At 37.0% G+C, this 19,910-nt stretch overlaps 1 protein-coding gene across 3 annotated transcripts in view; it reads right to left on the reverse strand.

Annotated features, from left to right (window-relative positions):
- CUEDC1 (CUE domain containing 1) overlaps positions 1-19,910 on the reverse strand; it is a 69,140-nt gene that overhangs the window by 49,012 nt on the left and 218 nt on the right. For 2 of the 3 annotated variants that reach the window (XM_072422132.1, XM_072422114.1), the window contains exon 2: positions 7,124-7,224. The exons of the other annotated variant lie outside the window; for it this stretch is intronic. The gene's annotated coding sequence lies outside the window, so the exon portion shown is untranslated. The remainder of the gene's footprint in view (positions 1-7,123; positions 7,225-19,910) is intronic. 3 annotated transcript variants of the gene reach the window in all.

Consider the following 19,910-nt stretch of genomic DNA (forward strand, 5'->3'; position numbering starts at 1 on the left):
TTTACCAGGTGCAAGCCAAGACAACATAAATGTTAATCCCAACCCAAATCATTAAAAAACCAAAAAAATCTAGGATGCGTACTAAGGGGTCAAATCTGTAGGTATTTAAAGCAGTCACATTACCTAGGCTCCCTCCCAGATGTCTTTGAAATCCCCAGCTTTATAGGTTAATAAAGGTTAATCTTTTAGAACATTTCATTACTTTTACCCATGTTGAACTAGAAAGCAATAGGAGGTGGTTCATTAAAATATCATAACTAAACAAAGCTAAAATGTATACTGCGCTCCTACAGAAAGGCACAATTTAATTACGTTATTATTATTTTCCTGAAATGAAGTATATAGTTAAAAACCTTCTTACTTACATTTTCATTTATTTATTTTTTTTATATATTTAGGTTTACATATTTTAATTATATTTTATTCAATTTAGGTCCTAGTTTAAAGAGTATTGTTCATGCCCCTCATCTCCTGCACTTTTAATCCATAGGAAGGAATCTTTATATTAGAGAAAACAGGGATCAGCGTGTGAGGTTTTGTGCTATGATGAAAAAAATCCCAAAAAACCTGTATCAGGTGAAGATATTGGTCTGTTTCATTGTACAAACTCTAAAGCCATGTATGACATGCTCAATAATTGTCACAGGAAACATTTCTTAGCCTTCCTTTAAAGAGAGTTCTACAACACATTGCTAGGGTTTCCTTGAGCTGTGGCAAAGTTTTAGCACTTCAGCCAGCAGACCTAGCAGCCTCTAGTCTCCCTAAGTATTATTTTTATTTTTTTGTTTACCCAACTCAAAGCACAACTGATTGCTCATAGTTCTACTGAACTTCCTGCTGGGAAGTGAGCGCTGAACAAGGTTTTATGACCACCCTTTTTGCATTTTATCATCCCTGGCACCAGAGGGAGTGCATGCATGCTTTCAATGACTATTTCAAGCACATGCCAGCCATGCTAAAGACAATGTATGCATCTCATTTTTTCAGGTTCCCGTGACACCCTGCATGGCATTATAGCCAAAAAAAACCCCCAAAGAACAGGGAATACCATATTTAAAGAACGACAAGCAAACACAAACCCATGGCAAGGGCTTAGGGTATTAACTGAAACTTTTAGGACAGAGCAAATACGTCAATATAGCAAGAATGATAATAAAAGAACATTTCTACATTAAACAGAACTAATAGCTTTCCTTGTAACAAGAAAAATGTGGCTACCTAACATTTTTCAACATGGATTCATGCATATGTTGCTTCAGTTGAGCTGATGAATGTTTAAAATACATATTGACACAACAAAGATACCTGGTAACAAAACATTGTATGCAGTTAGGCTGGGTAAACACGTGCAATGGCTCAGGGCCGATATTGAACGACAGGGTTCTCCCCAGGCCATTTTAGCTGGGCGCACCACCTGGCACTTTTCAGCACCCACCCGCACAATACAGGGGCTGCCACCCACCTACAATTTCTTCCGACCCGGCTTAAAAAATTTCTGGGTTGAGCACTGGAACGAGAATCTTGCATGTGTACAGCACTTATCGTCCATCATTTGAACAACCAACCTGGTGGATCCACAGACGATCGTAATAGAAGTGAAGAGGGAAAGAGCGCAACGGGGTGCTGTTACGTCGTTCTCCCCCTCCCCTTCTCATAGAGCAGAACGGTGCTGTATGTACTGCACTCGTTCATGCATCATGCAGTCGTTAGAAAAGATTGTGAAAGATCCTTTCCAACGACAATTATTGCACGTGTGTACATAGCCTTATTCAATATAAACTGTTTTGCAAGCTTTAAAGAACAAGGATCCTTAAAATATCTATCCTGCGCTTCACTAAGTATCAGCTAAATGGTTCAATGATAATCCAGATAGGGAGCCCACATCCGGATAGCAGCTGTTGCAAAATACGTTTAGACAAGGGATTCCTGGGAGAAGCTTAAACAAGAAAGAAATCTTTGTTGTGAGTCTTGGCCAGCTGATAGATATAAAAGAGAAAAGGTTTACCATATGGGAGATTGGAAGCTCTTTTTTCTGCTGCAGCATAACAAGAGAAGAAGGTCACTAAGCCATTGATATTTGAGATGGGTTAAAAGAGAATAGCTACACCAGCTGGCCACATAAATTAAAGGGCCCTCATCACTTATTTGGCTTTAAGGCTCAAAAACACAATAGATACCCCAGTGTGACCTCGTTTAGCTCCATTGTGTTTTGGCTGTATTGTGTAACATCTTATAGTTTTATACATAAAAAAGGGATAAAAATTACAGTAAATTATGACATGGGTTTTCACCTCAGGCTATGCACTAAATAGCAACCAATAACAAAAAGCTAAAAATACATATTAAAAACAATGTTTAAAACATCAATACTATAAGCTTGGTCATGACCATGTAGGGCTAATTTATAAGGAATCTATTAAATATATAAGAAATTTGTCTGGTCTTAGGATAGTCATGTCACCTGTAATACTTTAATGGCAAGCATAAAAGGTAAATTACTATTGGTGTCTTAAACTAAGACTTGTCATTGTGAAGTTCAGTAGCAACATATATTTGTTTTTTTTTTTTTTGGTCCTTTGACCTAGCACTCAGCTTCATAACTGGATGCAGTCTTCAGGAATAAAAAAACAATGTTTTTTATCTTGTCTGGAAGTAGGGAAACGTAAAGATTTCTGTTTGGTTTTCATTGCTGTGCCCCCACTAGAGAGATTACTTATTTCTTTTAGTAGAGTGAGTACAATGGGGCCGACGCAAGGTTCACCCTCTATTATTTGCATGCTTCATATATTTCTATAGAAATCCACTTGAAAGCCAGGTACATTGTTACCAGCCTCTATTGGATTCTACATGGGAATCAATAGAGAGAAAGGAAACAGGAAGTTTCATTCACAGCATTGCAATCAATACTAAATTTGTTTACTTGCGAGACACCAGAGATTTTACTTCAATCTCTAGGTCTTAAAAATGAAAGCAGATGTATGTGTACTGCAACATGCATATTTAACTGTAAACCATAGGAGGAGTTCTAGCAAAAGTAAAACCAATATATACCTTGGATATTGTGAGGATATCTTTAAAGGTCTTAAAAGTGCTTTGTATATAAGAACACCTTTTGAGGTTATATCAGAAAAGCAGATGTACACCAAGCTGTGCTGCTCAGTGGGCATCCCAGTGTGTTTACTATATCTTAGGCTGCAAAAATACATGTACTACATCCTGAAATGTATTCAAAATATAATTATAGAAGTTTTTTGGGCATTTATGAGTATTTAAAAAAAAAAATTTTTTGGTTACAAAAATTACCTAATAAAAACATTACTTAAAATGTGCAAACAGTCACAGATATTTAATTCCCTCCTTTACATTATACAACACAAATAGTGGGGATGGGCACTTTCAAACACTCCAAAACTTTTTAAAATGCGTTTAAGTACCGTAAGTATTATTCTACTAAAAATAAAACCCTCCCAATGCATTTCACAAACGACTTTCTCGGGGGAAAGAGGAATAAATTAAATATTATTGGCAGAAGAGTGGCCTTTTGGAGGTATAGAGGGCATTTATTAAAATCTCTGGACATCAGTGCAGTAAGGAGCAGCAAGATTCTGCATTGTTATATAATACTGAACCCTTCAGAGTTAATGATAAATAAGTCTACTTTTACTTTGCTAGATGCATGTTAAAAAAAAACAATGTCAAAGAAAATACCATCCTCCCTGATTTATGTCGTATAAATGTGGAGAAATCATATGTATGTATATAGTTTAACATTTAAACTAAGCCAGGGGTGTGCAAACTTTTTGCAAAGAGGGCCAGACTTGGTGAGGTAAAAATGTGTGGGAGCCGACCATTCAGCACATACTAAGGGCAAGTGTGGGCCTGGTCTGCGCAGATCCCGCACAGCACACGCCCACAGGGGTGACGTGAGGGATTCCCTGTGCATGAAGTCTGTTGTCAGTGCGGGCTCTGTGCAGAGTGCATTCTTAGAAACAGAGTGGGCGTAGTCCATGCAGGTCCCACACAGCACACATCCACTATAATGACGTAGGGGATTCCCTGTGCACAAATGGAGATTCCAGTCCTGCCGATTATGCCCGCCGAGTAGCGGGCCGATAATTGCAAGGCAGTTGATCAACTCTGTGTATGCGTGTATTTTATACTGTGGTCAATGGTGTTGGCGGGCCGCACATTATTGATTTTATGGCAGATGCTGCGGGTAGGTGGAAATCTGAACACAGGCCGCAACTGGCCCCCGGACGGAATTTGGACATTCCTTGATTAAGTGATCAAGTCTTAAAGAGCTGCAAACCTTTTTTTTGGGTGTTGCTTTAAAAAAAAAAAAAAACAACAACAACATATTATTTTATTTAGAAGGGTTGTATACCCTTCTTTGTAAAATAATTATGTTGAGTTGAGGTACATTTTAAGTATTTACTTCCTGACTTTGGCTATTGGAAGCTGCTAAATCTGCACTGATCGCTGTTACAATTGAACCATCATTGTCACTGCACACATTTTATTTTCCACAAGATCCTGGGATACTCTGATGAAGACTGCATTATTTTCTTTAGATCACAAAACCCAGAGTAGAACAGCATACCTTATCTAGGTAAATGTAATAAGGTCTGAAAGGGGGGTCTGATCTATACATAGGAACTGCCAAAGTGGACAGTAATTCAAAGCACTTAAAGTTAGTGAGCATGACAGCCTGGGAACCAGCATTTTCAGAAGTTGCAGTTATTATTTGCAGGATCCATAGTTTCAATGCACACGCTTCTGTGCAAAGTCTGATCTTTAAAAAGAGTGGGAAGGGAGGTTCTTTATTGAAGATCTGACTGTCTCTTCTGTAAAGAAAGAAACTAACCTGCCTGTTTGTATTCACTGAACTAAACTCTCCTTGCTCCTTCACCAGCTGCAACTTCTTACCTTGTCCTCTTAAAGACCCGAATAGCAAAGCACTGAACAGCATTTTAGTATGATTTGGAAGCAACAATCAAGCATCTGGAGAACATACGGTGATAATGAATGCGAAAAGCCTTTGTTGGCAACTGAACCCAAGGTGACAGCACTAATTACTAATTCTAAAGAGTAAATTACTAATTATAAAGAGTTAGTCTTCTCTCTACTGTAAAAAAAAAAAAAAAATCTGTGTGATATTAAATGATTTCCATTGGAAAAAAAAAAAAAAAAAAGAGTTGATTCCACAAAGTCCTGTGATCAGCTGTTAGAGTTACTGACATCGCTAAGCCAGACTTACCACTAGGATGTTGACAGCAGCTCTCTGGAGTTTACTTTTGAAGGAGATCTCTGGGGGCAAGATGGAGAGAATGCAATGAAATGGACACTTGAGGCATCCAAGGTCCTAAATAAATTTTGGAAGGTTGCCTGGATCAACATAAATAGAGTACTGTTTTTTTTTAGCTCTTCTTTCGAATTAGTAGCCTACTTATAATGGATGTCATGTTCTAATGTTGTTTTTTTCTTTTTCAGGCAAATGAGCTGTGATATCTATTCTAAAAAGAAATAAAGCATTAGGTAAAAAATAAAATAAAAAACTGACCCATAATCATATTCGTTTTCCTGGCAGCTTGTGGGAGCCCTTAAAGTCAAAATTATACTTCCAAAACCCATTTTTTTTATTCCTAGCATTACAATGTAAACGTGTGCTTGTAAGTTCCAGTCCCAGAACTTTATACCAACCACAAAATGAAAAAAAAGGAAAGAAAAAAGTTAGGGGTCAACTTCCTAATTTCTATGCAAATCTTTACTGTCAATGTGCAATTGACCTTAAAGGCTTTCACCCCCAAAGCTCTACCTACTGGATCATAGCAGGAACCATAGGGTGCATGGTCTTGCCTCTGTTGCTTTCACACCACACAATCTGGCAAAGTTGCCACCTTGCTGTGACCTTGACGGCATTTTCCTCATTCTTATCTGCATTAGCTGCTTGTATCTCTGGATTTACCTATCATTTTGACATGTAGCCTTTACTGAATGGTAACCTTTGTTTATACAAAGTTTTACCATATGCTTATTCTGAATTGATCAGGTTTGTGACAGGTTTACTTTAAAATATTTCACCTAATGCTAATGTTATCCTGCTCGGATTCAGTTACACATACAATTTTGAACTTGGTGCAAAGCCTAAACTAGAGTAATGGAGACTGATGCACAGCATGGAATTTCAGATTCCTTGCACCCTGCGCTTAAGTGAAAGATAAAAAAAAATCAACTCCAATAAAACTGAATCATAGCTGGTTCTAACTAGTGACTGGAATATTACTGCATGTTATTTATGACAATTTCTGAAAACAATTAATAGATTACAATGTATAATATACCAAGCAAACTAAGAAACATTTGTTCAAAGACCATCAAGTAACCCCTACAGAAAAATAAGAAAAAAAAAGTTTTCCTTTCCAGCACAAATGAAAATGTTCATCATACCCCAAAACCTTACTTAGAACCCAAAATAATATTTTTCAAAAGCAGAGAACTTGTAGAATAAAAAGGTTTAGTGCAAATGTTATATTTCATAACTATGTATCAAACCTTGTAAAAAATACACTATAAATCTGGTGTACACAATATAATTCACATCTCTGGGAAAAGGATGCAAAACATGTTAAGCCTTATAGTTGGTCTCTGTATGTCTTCACAAACAAAGAATTTCGAAAATCAAAATGGTCCATAAGCTTTAAAGAAAAGCATTACAGCTCACCAGTTTAAGGTTAAATATATATAGTGCCCTTACAAATTCTCATTCTGAACTGCCATTCAAAAAAAAAACCTAGAGGGTGCAAAATGCAGAGACAGGCTGCAGGCTGATAAAACACTAAGTATTTTCGGTTTTGGCAAATTTAGCTTCTGAAAGGGAACATTTTATGGGCTACTATTACATGATATACTGTGTTCTATTGAATGTTTTCAGTTATGCTCAACTTCAGAGAAACCGCTAAAATACATACACAGGATCTCTTCCCAAAACTTGTATTGTTGTACATTAATTTTTTTTAATCTTTACAGTCTTTCCACATAGCACAATACTTTATGTAAAACAAGATCAGTTATAAAAATGCTTAATGTTAACTGAACAATTAAGGCTTCAATAAAGTATACATACCACTATACAATAAAACTCTTGCCAGGTTTAGCTCCTCCAGAAGATTCCAACCAACAGATGTTTTCTACCATGCAAATATCATTCTAGAAAAGACTGTCAACCTGTTTGAAGAAATGAATGAAATGGATGTGTCATTCATCAAATGCAAATAATGGACGATTATTTATTATTATTATTATTATTATTATTAATAAACAGGATTTATATAGCGCCAACATATTACGCAGCGCTGTACATTAAATAGGTTAGAGGAAAAAGGGAAATAAGTCAGTAGAGAAAAGGAAATTCCAATCTTCTTTGGCAAATTATGCCTTTTCTGAAGCTATTAGGCACCTAAGCGTCTATTTATGTTATTATATAAACAAACAGTAAGTTGAATCATTAAATAAGATTAAAATAGCAAAAATTGTTAATAAAAAAAGAAAGAGGGGAAGAGATCTCCCTGTGAGCTAATACCACCAATCTCTCATGGGGGGTGCTAAAGGAAGAGAACCCAGAGATACACTTCAGCACATAAAGAAAATGTAATGAACACAGAATAATTTATTATTTACAGTAAATTTCCCTTTCTTGATAAACTCCATGTCAGCACAGGATGGGTCAATCCTTTCCACTCCCACTCTCAGGGCTTAACTAGATAAATTCAAGGCCAGTAACCCATTGTGTGCTGACATGGAGTGGACAGGAAAAGACTTTTTCTACACAATACTATTCATGCATTTTACAGCTCATGCACCATATAAGTGAATAGCTTAATATTTTTGAGTAAAGTCAAAGGTCAAGGGTTAAATATTAGAAAGTAATCAATATTGTATTTAACCAAACACTGCGGCAAATAAAATCTGTCTATACAGCAAAAGGATATTTTTTTATGTTTAAAGTTCTAGAATTATGGAAAGAGTAAGGAAGGTTTAGAAACTCTGTAAAGGTATCATATTACCCATGCCAAATATGTTAATGGGTATTAAGAAAAAATTTCCTGGATGCAAAGAGGAAGCTGCAAGAACATAGCACACATCACAGCCTGTACAATGCAGAATAGTGGATGGTAAACACTAAAGGGAAGATGGTGGCAGAGCATGCAATCCCATACATATGCAACAATTCCTCTCTAAAATCTATAATAAGATTATTATATAAGAATATATAAGAAGAAACTGATTATGAACAACCTACTAATGTTCTTCAATAGTGGAAGGAAACCCATGAAGACACAGGAACGCAAATAGATAGCATGCAATCCCAAAAGGCAAAGATGCAAAAAAAGCCATTTATCATCTGTGCTGCCAAAAGCACTCACATTTATGTAGTCAGTCTATTGGAGGAATACTCCTTTAGATTTACGTAGAACTGCTGTGGCTTACAACATTACGCAATACAGTCAGAAACATTTGACATTTGACCTGCCTTTCTCTTTCAATATTGCCTTCTTCCAGGTTGATTCTGTAAACTAGGTACAGGTTGACATACAAAAACCCGGCAACCCCCAGACCTGAGGAGTGCAGTTTTCAAAAATTCCGGATTTTTGAAGGTTATATATGTTGTATATATTAAAATGAAATAACACTAAATGAAAGGCGATAAAAGCGATCAACAACGCACAATGTTTTATGTTTTACACCTCTTTTCTTTGCTGAATCCATAATGCATACAGCAGCAAATAAATGAAAAGGAAAGCACCTGCAACAGCTGATACTGGAGTACTGCACCATCAAAACATAAATGGCGCCTCCAGAAAACAATGTAAATTTGAAAATGCGCTCAGAAAACTGAAGAAACTGGATTATCGGATTTTTGAATGTCAACCTGTACTATAAATTCCCTTCACCAACACATCTCTGTTGTTCTTCCCCTAGAACCAGCTGGACCTCTTCATGATCTCCCTGGTCATAACATCACAGACTATTACCAAAAGCCTCCAAAACATTATGTTCTGCTACATAATAGAGACAATTCCTAGGACAGCACAGAACTCTGAACAAATTGTTATAAGGATTATGAGAATTTGAAAGTATTAGACTTCATTTACAGACCTGAAGGCAAGAAGAAGAGAGTCTAGCGGGGACATTTTTACAGACAGTCTGTCATATTATAGGACAGTAAACATGCTGGAATAGATTTCTTAAAAGGTAATTGCTATTTGTTAGCAAATGTTTTCAATCCTGGACAAGATCAGTTTGCTGAATAAAAAAAAGGTCTAAATTGGGCAAGGAAATGTATTTATCAAGAGAAAAGATTTTTTTTTATTAGGAGTGGTGCATTACTTCTTTCTGTGCTGTAACGCCGTTTTAATTTGGGGGTATTAGGGAGCATGGAGTTCACAGCATCATGGAATTTTGCTGGATGGATTTTTGGAATAAATTATTATAAAGTCAGGAAAACTCTCAAAAAGCCTCAGTTTGAATAAGTTTTGGTGATGGAGAAGGGAGAAAAACTCCAAAGCAAAGGAAAAAAAAACAAACATTCTAAAGTGCTCATAGAATGGGAATAAGTAAACAGGTATAATCCATCTGTGTTTAGGCCATAATCCTTTACCAGAGTCCTTAATGTTCCCAGGTAGATGGTAGAATCCAGGACAAAGCAAGGAAGAGGTAGCTGCCACAGGCTGTTAAACACATTTTAATAGCAACAATAGTAGTGCATAACTTTTTTGTACAGAATAGCATAGCTGATACTAGGCATACTAGGCAAAGAGAAAATAGTATTTACCCAGCCTCTTGCCATCTGTTAATAATCTAGAAAACAGAATGGTAAAATCTTTTCTAGGAGGTATACACCCATGTGGACCATAAGGCCTACAAATGTCATATGTACTTTTTCATAGCACAAATCTTATTTATGGGTATGTGTGTATAAAAAAATGACTGGTCTGTTAATTCAGTCACACAGATGTGAAATATATCAGTTGGTTTTTGATAAAAATGTTTAAGAAAATGGTTAGGAAGTTTATAATGTGCAAGTAAAAACTGAGCTAAGAGCTCCAGGCAAATAGTTGAATATCCAGCCTAAATACAAATATATGAACAGTTTTACGAACCCAAAGAACTTTAATTCTGTTCAGTTATACTTATGATGCACACATCCCTGCCAGACAGCACATGCAAGTCCTGAACTAAACTAAGCAGCAGTTTGGCAATACAGCCTGGGCCAGATTTATCTCAGCCATCACTAAACAATAATGGTTCAGAAGTATATTTAGTCATTACTCAATCTTTGCTGCCTATATGCACGTGTACATTTCCTACAGATTCATTGGATCCTTATTCTTTTCAAATTCTGATGTGCAAATAATTATTACAAAAGGAGTTTAGTTTTAACTGCGGGATAGCTATACTAGTTTGAAATTATGTGTAAAGCAGTCTAGCAATATTTTGGACAGGCCACACATAGCCAGAGAGGTAATTGGTATGGGGGCCATTTTGGATTTTTGAGAAGATGGTGTTAGAATTTTTAAGAGACCTCATTTCTCTTTTCGGTCTTACAGAGTTTAATATAAAAGGAAGGAGAAATGCAAAATTATCTTACCAGTACACATGCTACAGAACTACACACAGCTACAGTTGTTATAATCTAAAAGATAATATTATTTGCCTATACTGAAAAGTTGGAAATCTTGCTCATTTTCAATCTTTCCATAAAATGAATTCATCATTAAAATGGGTTCAGGATGGTCACTATTTGCAGAATTACCAGTAAAAAACCCTGAAAAAAAATTAAACGCAGCCACTGCATCCTAAGGATGTGCTAAACTACAATAAATAAAAACTTGTGGAAAAGATTGCCATTTATGTCCACCTGCATTTAGTTAAAATGTCTCATACCCGCAAGTTAAACATAACTGTTTCTAGATTTCAGTAAACATCAAGAAGATCAGAGTTAATATGGCAAATCTTTGATAAAGTATTGAAGAAAAACCAATCAAGAACAACAATATTATTAATAATAATTGCAAACTTGCTCAATGCACTAAAGCATACAGTATTTTAAATTGGCATCAACAACACAATATGGAATGCTATTTATGGTCAGGTCAAAAAAACAGTAAGGCCCCTTAGCAAGATGGGCAAAACTAAAGCAACCCCAGAATGAAAGAAAAACCTGTAAGTTTGCAAAATAGACAAACTGGGGCAGGAGTAAAGCTTTCTCAAATACAAAGACCCAAAAACAATATTAAAGTCACCCTAAGGGATTCAAGGGCTGAGTTTTCACCTTTAAACTTTCGTTCCTGACATTCGATTTATTTTTTTTCTACTTCTTTTATCAGGGCAATACGCTTCACTCTGCAGTGCAATTGCACATCAGTGTTGTCACCCTGTGAATGGGACAGTTTCAAATAGACTTTTGGCAAGGACTCCATCTAACGCAACAGCTTTTTTTTTTTTTTTTGAATCAATAACATGAAGAAAATCTGATCATTGTTAGCACACTCGCCAGCGTTTGTGTCTTGTTCCCTCTAGCTTCAACTCTGGAGAGTTTAGTTTGTTATAGGAGGTGGAAAAATTTAGGGATCTACATGGTAGGATCCACAGATATTGTTGATCACTAGCTGTGTCCTTTTGAGGAAATTCTCCTTCACTTCTTGTCAAGACGGAACAGGAAATGTAAAATCTATTTTTCTCCCAGAACTGGACTTTGAAATTAAAAGTAAAGGTCTCATAATCCCAATACAAAAGCAAAAAATAAAAGATTAAAGTCAGTATTTTAGCAGAAATTCTGTATTTAACAGACATATTTACCTTCACTAAGCAGAAGAAAAACAACAATTCTTCTGTTATTTACAAAGTAGAATGCTCTTTAATTCACAGGGGGGGTACAATCATATCCTTCATCTTTTCAGATTTTCTGAGATGAATAAAGATGAATTAAATAGGCATTTTTGCAAGCAATACAAAATATAATCCCAGGTCAAGGCAGGAAAAAAAAATTAATAAAGACTAAAAGCTCCAGTGAGAAAATTAACAAAAAGCCACAAAGCCCCAGAGAATAAACAATTAACGGATTCAAAGCCCAAGTGGAAAAAAAAAAAAACTCAATGCTCCAGTGAGTTTCAGAAACATAAGCTACTTGCCCTGCGTAGAAATAATGTGCAACAATACACCAGTGAGTCAACATTCCCACAGACTCACAGATGTGATCAGTGTTCAGAAACCATTTATTAATATATTCACAGCACACAGTTGACACAATCTATAGAGTAAAACATTTATTATCAAACTGACAAGGTGATCATTGACATAGGATTAAAAATATACACACAAAAAAGTTAGTATTGGAACGTAATCAGTACAATAAAAAGCTTATGTGTGGTACAATAAGGTAGGCAATGAAGTCAAACTAATGTTAAGGATTCATGTAGGAGTCAAGATTCCATTATTTTCATATTCCTATTTTTTAAAGATTTTCTTTTAGTCTTAAGTCTAAAACAAAGGGTATTTTCTGGTTTGTTGCTTTCATACAGTAAGGAAATCAGAGAATCCATCTTTTACTTAAAAGTTTTTTATGTATGTTCATGTAGACAGCCATATTTAATCATTACATAACCAAGCTCAGATTCCTGCTCCACAGCACTGCACAATGGCTGTTCTTTACTGCACCTTTGTACAATGCAAGCCCTCGAGTTGACCAATTCAAAAATAATCTCTCTAAAGCTAGCCATGCATGTAAAAATGTGGTGATTTCATTTCAATTCACGTATTTGCACTGTTTACCATAATGTATTCATAAATAAAACTATCCTTCTGCTACTATAAAATATCACCTGATAACTGGAATAAAATAACATACTGGACATTTATGACCTCATCAGGGGTGTCAAACAATAATTCTGTTGACATTCCGGATTTTCATCTAAAAGTTAAGCAAAAACACTGAATTATATGGGTTTAGCATAAAGTGAATAGAGAACACAGATGTACTTAGGCTTCGCATCACTTATGATCAGCTTTTTTTTTTTGCTCACCGGATCCTTTAGAGCCAAGTGAAATAAGTAGTGCAGGAGCATAAGAAGTTATGATGCCAAGCTAAGTGTATTGGCGATGACTGCTGATTGGCATTGCTTCATATCCCTAGAAAGTAAAGAATCACCAGATACTGATTGACTAATCGCCAAGTATTCAGTGAATTTTATTTGAAATTAGGGAAACCCAATAGAATTGAGGGAAGAGATCTTGGAATTAAATTCTGGTCTTTTTTGGGGCCAAAAGAAAGGGAGGGTCTTTTCATGTGGCTCAAGGGTAACATTGGAAATACAGAAATCCTAAAATAGAATACTTTGGGGATGCCGTGAAGCTGTATATGGCATACTGGAACAATACAATGTTCATAAACTGTTTTATTAGCAGCATACACTGGCAGCTCATAAAATAACATTGATTTTCTTCGGCTTTTACAATTAGCTTGGCCCAAACAAATCAGCAGCATTCCAATGTAATTCATCTTTCATTCAAATGTTTCAAATTCAAACTGCTATCTCTTAGGGAGAGATTGGGCTCAGTTAGAAAAGTTTGGTTTCCCAAAGGGGGAACGTTTAATGAACAATATCACAATCTAGCTTTTTGAGCAGGGTCCCTTCTTCCTCCAGTGTCATTGTTTGTATCTGTTGGTCATTTGTAATATGTTGGGGTTTTATAAATAAAGTATAATAATGATAATAATAATCCAGGATTTCACTGGCAACGGCACGCTTGCTCATGGAGCTCTGCAGAAGCTGCTACAGATGTGATAGTAAATCAAGATTCTGGATAGTTTAAAAGAAGATGAAGATCTGTGCCTAAATGAATGCGCCAGACTAGAAGGCAAGAATCACTGTGAATTCTATTTTTTTTAATAACTGCAGATGATAGTCCAGAAATCTTTTTTTTAACCTACATTTTTCCCCCAGTATGGAGATTTGCTAGACCAAAAGCCCTCTCATCTGCCCTTGTAAACCTGCTATAGATCAAAGGCCATGGATCACATTAGTACTGGGTGAATTTGCATATAATTTACGCACTTCGGGACCACAAATCTAAAACCCATACAATTCACCATAAAGTAATGCGAAAAGCAAACCAAAACTTCATACCTAGCCCCTGATAGAGATTTTTAACACTGCCAACTAATATACTTATGATTAATAAATGCCAGTAAATATTTGTTTTGATCTGTCTCCTCATTCCACAGAGTAAATAAACTGAAATCTTTCTAGGAGGAAAGTAAAAAATAAAAACCGGAAGCAGATTCTGACCCTGGCTAAAGGGTTGTTGGTGACAGGTTTTATTTCTTCCTATAATCCTAATGGAATGAGAAGCATTAGGTGCCTTACAAAGTTCTTTTAGGTTTGTACCACCATGTTTCTCAACCAGGGTTCCTCCAAAGATTGCTAGGGGCTCCTCGAGCAATCAGAAATGTGTGACTCTCAGGTCAGGTCAGTTTAACCAACACTAATAATCTTTTTGGCTATTATTATTAAACAGGATTTAAATAGCATCAACATTACACAGCGCTGCAAATGGCAGACAGATACAGACAGTAACACACAAGGAGATGCAGCAGAAGAGGAGTGGTGGGAAGGATGGGTAAGTTTGGCTGCAGCATTCATAATAGATTGAAGAGGAGAGAGTCGGGTTAGTGGAATACCAGGGAGGAGGATGTTCTAAACAAAAGATTATAAGAGCATGTACAAGGAGTTTGCTGGTCTCTGGGGACAGGTAGAGGCAGATTTTGGAGATTACTATCTGAAAGGATGGCATTGGGAAAGGCTGATCTACTACAAAAAATGCATTCTCTGGTTGTATAAAGGATAAAGAATAATGCTTTTTCCTACTATGTTTGTTTGGTTTATTGATTATTTGGCTACTTGTTTGTCACACAAGTTCCCAAAAGTAGAGCGAAATGATGCCCTTTGATGTCATCTCTCTGTTTGCTAACTCCATCAATAAGTAACTCACTTAATTTAGCCTTTGAGCCAATGAGAAGTTTTTGGATACTACCTCCAACCTGACCTGTGATTCCTCATTCTTATCAGTCATACTTTGTACATAGAATATATAAATCACAGAAGTCATAGTATACCATATTCCACAATTTCTACCGACAGCCTAATGCATTGTTAATAGTTCAGTTGAAGTACATGTAAACCCGATAATAAACTATTATATGAAGTGCATGCTAATGTGATTTCAAATGTCATTTTGAATATTTTTGAACCTTGCAACGTTCATTAAAAAGGCTTGGGATCCAACACAGGTCCTTGTGGCTGTTACTGAGTGTCCCCAATTTTAAAATGTGCTCCTGCTTGTCATATGGGCTTCCAATGGACACCAAAAGTGTTTTTTTTTTTTTTTTACATAGAATGTGACATGGTCCACTGCTGTCATATTGAGAAAACATATGGGAAAAGCCACGCAAGCACTGCTGGACTTCATGTAGAAATGAAGTTGCCCCACAGAGACAGGGGATTAGCAATAGCATGCAATAAAACACAAACAAAAAAACAAGTTTTTACCTAAATCAAAATGCAAGATGCACAACGTTCTAGCAAACAAAATACAATGTAGGTAAGGTATACATCTATTGCAACTGAAAATTAAGTTCATATTTGGTTAAAAATAGGATTTCTAATCTGCTGCTAATCTCCTGTACAAGAGTACTGTATCCCTGCAATTCTAAAGGTAATTTTCCCAGCTCATCCCTTTATGTACAAGGACACAAATGAGTAATACAGTTGCCGACCTTTATTTGTAAAGCAATACATATCTTTTTCTCATCCACCTACAGATGCTGTGATGCACAGAGTTAGAAGGCTGGTAAAACTTTTATCCTCCATTCTGCATAGTGCAGGCATCCTTTTTTATGTATGTACTTTGGGATGTTAGGTATAATATTTACAAGACGATTTTTACTTTCAATCTATCATATCTGATAAAATGTATTGTGCTGGTTTTGGAAGTGAATTCAACAATGCATTGATTTGTAAGCAACTAATTTACAGTCCTTGATTAAATGTGGAGTAGTTAAGTGTGTTGATAAATTGTTTAATGCGTACACACAATTGAGCAGCCTTGATCAGAAACACACTTTATGTATCATTAACTTAGAACAAGCATGACACATGTGATGTCAGAACTCTCGACCTGTATGCTTGCTCCAACGCAATGCAATAAACTGGCAGGGATATAGAAGGATAATGGGAGCTGAAACTGTAGATTTGTTCTTTATTAAAAGTGCAAGTTTCATGGTTGTCTCACATTCCATCCTCTACTACCCAGTGTATTATATATTGACAAGTTTTTGGTTGTATAAGTGCTCCAGGTCAGTAACTTGAAGGAAAGGAGAAGGATGGCAGACCTGGAATTGTACATGCAACAAAAAGTTGGTAACGGCTGTCCCCATACTTTTATTCCAACAGGTTCCTTTACCCTTGTCTACTACAATGTGCCAAGCAACAAACTGGAAACTACCACTAACCATGAAAAGAGCTTTCGGCTAACTAATGGGTAAATTGGACGATTCCTGCAACTACACCTACAATGCAAAGTGTCCATTATGTTCTTCAATAGAAAGAATCAGTGAGGTTTTGAGTCAACACCAAGGACAAAAAAGGGTGATCTGACAAGTATGTGTTTCAGCTGGCCTTCCTCAAATGAAGTTTATAGTAAAATAAATAGAGCTGGCAGCAACGACTGCTTTCTAAAAATTCTGAAACGCACGCAGCAAGGCCAGATCAGTAATTTATAGACCTCAAATGATCGGTCATCTCTCGTCTATAATAAACATAAAGTGAGGACAAAATACAAAACACAAAAACAGTACCACAATTTTGACTCGCGCGAGCATGCTAATACGCTAGGAAAAAGGTTCTTGGAAGATGCCATTCTAGTGGCAAGCCTGTGTTATTGGGCTTTTAGAAGCCCAAGACTTCCTGCCACAGCATAAGTTATTATATTTAGAGAAAAGCCTGTCTACATGTATTTATCAATGCATTTATATACCACAGACACCTTCTGCAGCCCATTACAGAGTCACCCATATCCTTGCTACTAACCATATCTATGAGGAGCTCATAATCTAACCTATACATTCTGTCTATATATATCATTCTGGCAGTGAAGACGCAAATGCAAACTCCAAAAAGAATTCAGTTAAGGGTACACACTACTCATTAGCCAAAAACATAGCCATTCTCCCCACAGAATCTTCTACTGATGTTCAGCTGGACTTCCTTACCACCAACAGCTTACATTACAACAAGACTTGTAATTGCATTTCTTTTGGACAGCATGATTTACTTTGATGACATAGGTTTAAGAGAGGTTTGGATAAGTCAGAGTGAAGTAGGAAACTTCTTGTGTTGAGATATAAAAAAAAAAAATAAAAAAAGCGTTGAAACACCTAAACTATCAACAAAAACCCTTCAGCAAGCATGAAGTCAAGTATCTGATCCACAGGAGCTATGCATTTGTCTTTTTGGTCAAGCTGGCTCCCCTACAACACACAACCTGTGTTTTGAAATGTTTATGGATCTATGCTAATCATTGAAAACAATGCTTCGTAGGTTTGCAAATGTTATTATTATTACACAGTATTTATATAGCGCCATCATATTACGCAGTGCTGTACAAAGTCCATAGTCATGTCACTAACTGTCCCTTAAAGCAGCTCACAATCTAATGTCCCTACCATGGTTTTATGTCATTTAAACAGTCTAAGGTCAATTTTTTGGGGGAAGCCAATTAACGTAACTGCATGTTTTGGGGATGTGGGAGGAAACTGGGGTACCCGGAGGAAACCCACGCATACATGGGGAGACCCTGCAAACTCCGTGCAAATAGTGTCCTGGCCGAGATTCAAACCTGGGACCTAGCGCTGCAAAGGCAAGAGTGCTACCTGAATCACCGTGCTGCCCGTGCAAATCTTCTTTTCAAAGAATTTAAAGTGCTATATCTTGGTTAGCAAACACAAGTTGCATTTCTCCTTTCACAAAGCCCTATAACCATGTACTGCAAGTTTCATTATACAATTATCACGAGTTTGGGGATTTCAGACAACCATTCTTCTTCTAAAAGGAAAGCAACAAGTGGACTATAATGTCTCTCTCCTCAGGAGCACATTGGCCTGATTGTCCCTACATATCCTTCTTTCCAATACCAAACACTGCTTTTCTTTGCTTTTATACTCCCCTTGGAATTGGATGAATGCACCTTCCCCTGTGGCATACTCCCCCTTTTATTTGTTTTTGTAACCCCCTCCCCAGTAGTATACTTTTCTTCTTTCCTTTGCCTTTCTGTCCCCTCCTCAGTAGCCCCTTTTCTTTTCTTTTTTGACCCCCTCTCAAATAGTACACTTTCCTTTTCTTTAGTGACCCCCCCATTAATACATTCCCTTTGCTTTAGTGTCCCCTCCCTAGTAGCACTCTTTTCCTTTGCTTTGGGGTCCTCTTCCCCAGTACAACACTCCCCTTTACTTTAATTCTTCGTTCCTTGGAAGAACATTCTGCTTGCTTTTGCTCCCCAACTTCTTAGCTTAGCTGCCAGAAGTAAGAGAACCAGTGTGTTTGAGCACTCATTTTCCATGAGCCATTATGTGTCAATTAGCAAGTATCAATGTTGGTACAGAAGTAACTATACTGTCTTCACTCCCTGCAGCTGAATGGAGTATGGGGAGAGTGAAAGAAAGGATAGTAAAAATTACTGGGTCAGAAGGCAAAAAAAAAACCTGTTGCTGTATTCTTCATGGACACCAACAGATCACTTTGCCTTTTTTAAGTGCACACACTTTTGTTATGGTTTCTAATACTGTTTTAAAATATTTAAGCATATAACGGATGAAAAAAATGTATACAGTATTACCAATTAAAAAAAAAGGAGTAAAAGAAAGAAAGGCAGTACTCTAGCCTTATGCCTCCACATGTTAAACAGTCTCTCTAAAACCAAGGATCCTTGGTATGTACTGTATACCTGTACCCCTCCCTGCCTCTTGGTCTGGGTTACATTAAGTACATTAAGCCATATGTTTATATTCATCGCATTATATATCTATCTGGAGCACAGCAGCCTAATCAGATCACCTACAGATATGATGCCCATCCTGGGTTCACACAACTGGTTTGTAAAAAGACTTTCACTTTATTCTCCGGTCAACCACATCTGTAAAACATCCAAAATCTTCAACCCTCTGCTGGTAAAACCAAGGCCCATTTTTGTGTCATATCATCCTAACATTATGTGTCACCCATTGGTGATTTATGGGGCTGGAAAGGAGCGTCCTGGTTCCATTTAAATTGCCCCGGGATTCATTCGCTGAGCACCCCCAAAAGTGCAATAAAGGGCAATGTTTTCTTCCACAGGTGTACACAAACCTGTACAATGACATTTGTGTACATACACACACTATACTTCTTGTCATTGCAATCAATCCTCCAACAGTACACAAGCCATGGCTGGGCTACCTTTGAACACATCACCTAGCTAATACCAATACACAAGCAGATTCCATTCCATCCTGGCACAATGGCAGGCTGAGTCCAGAGGCCTGTTGGAGGAGGCCTCTCTAATCTCTCCAGCCAAGCAACATAAACAATGATGCCAGGGCTCTGCCATCTCATGGTATGACTCTACCGAACATCCTTTCTAGCTGACCCTGCCAAGCAACAACTTTAAAGAAAATAAAACACAAATCTCCCCAGCAGCTCCTGACAACATCCTGCAGGAGAAGCAGTGTGCATGACAGCCAGAGAAGAAGACTGCTGGAGCTGCATGAAGAGGTGGCCATGGCTCCATGGGGCTCCCTGCCCCCCCTGCTTACTAAC

Source organism: Pyxicephalus adspersus, chromosome 1, assembly GCF_032062135.1.
Source record: "Pyxicephalus adspersus chromosome 1, UCB_Pads_2.0, whole genome shotgun sequence".
NCBI lineage: Eukaryota > Metazoa > Chordata > Amphibia > Anura > Pyxicephalidae > Pyxicephalus > Pyxicephalus adspersus.